The following is a 1,991-nucleotide window of genomic DNA, read 5'->3' as shown; positions in this document are numbered from 1 at the left end:
TTTAGTGTGTAGTCCCAACACCAAACTTAGAGTTTGGATATGGGGTTTGAATACCAAACTTAGAGTTTGGTTGTGGCCTCACAACACCAAACTTAGAGTTTGACTGTGTGGGCTCTTCTTGACTCTGAACTGAGAGAAGCTCTTCATGCTTACTCTCTTTTGTCACAGAGGGATGGCCATGTGCCTGAAACACAAGGTAGTCCCCATTCAATTGAAGGACTAACTCACCTCTGTTGACATCTATCACAGCTCCTGCTGTGGCTAGGAAAGGTCTTCCTAGGATGATGCATTCATCATTTTCCTTCCTAGTGTCTAGGATTATGAAATCAGTAGGGATGTAAAGGCCTTCAACCCTTACTAGCACGTCCTCCACTACTCCATAAGCTTGTCTTATGGACTTATCTGCCAATTGTAATGAGAACAAGGCAGGTTGTACCTCAATGATCCCCAGCTTCTCTATTACAGAGAGTGGCATAAGATTTATCCCTGACCCAAGATCACATAGAGCTTTTTCAAAGCTCATGGTGCCAATGGTGCAAGGTATTAAGAACTTGCCAGGATCTTGTTTCTTTTGAGGTAGAGTTCTCTGAATCCAAGTATCTAGTTCACTAATGAGCAAGGGGGGTTCACTTTCCCAAGTCTCATTACCAAACAGCTGGGCATTCAGTTTCATGATAGCTCCTAAGTATTGAGCAACTTGCTCTCCAGTCACATCTTCATTCTCTTCAGAGGATGAATATTCTTCAGAGCTCATGAATGGCAGAAGGAGATTTAAAGGAATCTCTATGGTCTCTAGATGAGCCTCAGATTCCTCAGGATCCTTAATAGAAAACTCCTTCTTGCTTGAGGAACGTCCCAGGAGGTCTTCCTCACTAGGATTTTCGTCCTTCTCCTCCTTTGTGCATTCGGCCATATTGACTATGTCAATAGCCTTGCACTCTCCTTTTGGATTTTCTTCTGTATTGCTTGGGAGAATACTGGGAGGAGTTTCAATGACTTTCTTACTCAGCTGGCCCACTTGTGCCTCCAAATTTCTAATGGAGGATCTTGTTTCATTCATGAAACTGAAAGTGGCCTTTGACAGATCAGAGACTACATTGGCTAAATTAGAATTATTTTGTTCAGAGTTCTCTGTCTGTTGCTGAGAAGATGATGGATATGGCTTACTATTGTTTAGCCTATTGCGTCCACCATTGTTAAAGCCTTGTTGAGGCTTTTGTTGATCCTTCCAGGAGAAATTTGGATGATTTCTCCATGATGAGTTATAGGTGTTTCCATAAGGTTCACCCATGTAATTAACCTCTGCCATGGCAGGGTTCTCAGGATCATAAGCTTCTTCAGAAGCTGCCTCTCTAGTACTGTTGGATGCATGTTGCAATCCATTCAGATTTTGAGAGATCATGTTGACCTGTTGAGTCAACACTTTGTTCTGAGCCAATATGGCATTCAGAGTATCAATTTCAAGAACTCCTTTCTTCTGAGGTATTCCATTGTTCACGGAATTCCTCTCAGAAGTGTACATGAACTGGTTATTTGCAACCATGTCAATGAGCTCTTGAGCCTCTTCAGGCGTTTTCTTCAGGTGAATGGATCCACCTGCAGAATGATCCAATGACATTTTCGAAAATTCAGAGAGACCATAATAGAATATGTCTAATAGGGTCCATTCTGAAAACATGTCAGATGGACATCTTTTGGTCAGCTGCTTGTATCTTTCCCAAGCTTCATAGAGGGATTCACCATCTTTTTGTTTGAAGGTTTAAACATCCACTCTCAGCTTGCTCAGCTTTTGAGGAGGAAAGAATTTATCCAAGAAGGCAGTGACCAGCTTATCCCATGAGTCCAGGCTATCCTTGGGTTGTGAATCCAACCATATTCTAGCTCTGTCTCTTACAGCAAAAGGGAAAAGCATGAGTCTGTAGACTTCAGGATCAACTCCATTCGTCTTTACAGTCTCACAGATCTGCAAGAATTCAGTTAAAAACTGATAA

The 1,991-nt window shown here is 42.0% G+C and overlaps 1 non-coding gene across 1 annotated transcript; it reads left to right on the top strand.

Moving 5' to 3' along the window:
* Window positions 1-1,676: 1,676 nt before the first annotated feature.
* Window positions 1,677-1,780, top strand: LOC130963764 (small nucleolar RNA R71). Its single transcript, XR_009079883.1, has one exon. It is a non-coding gene; the product is annotated as a small nucleolar RNA R71 (small nucleolar RNA).
* The last annotated feature ends 211 nt before the right edge of the window (window positions 1,781-1,991 follow it).

Source organism: Arachis stenosperma, chromosome 2, assembly GCF_014773155.1.
Source record: "Arachis stenosperma cultivar V10309 chromosome 2, arast.V10309.gnm1.PFL2, whole genome shotgun sequence".
In the NCBI taxonomy this organism is placed as follows: domain Eukaryota; kingdom Viridiplantae; phylum Streptophyta; class Magnoliopsida; order Fabales; family Fabaceae; genus Arachis; species Arachis stenosperma.
Note: the sequence above shows the minus strand (reverse complement) of the source record. Positions and strands in the feature narration are given on the sequence as shown.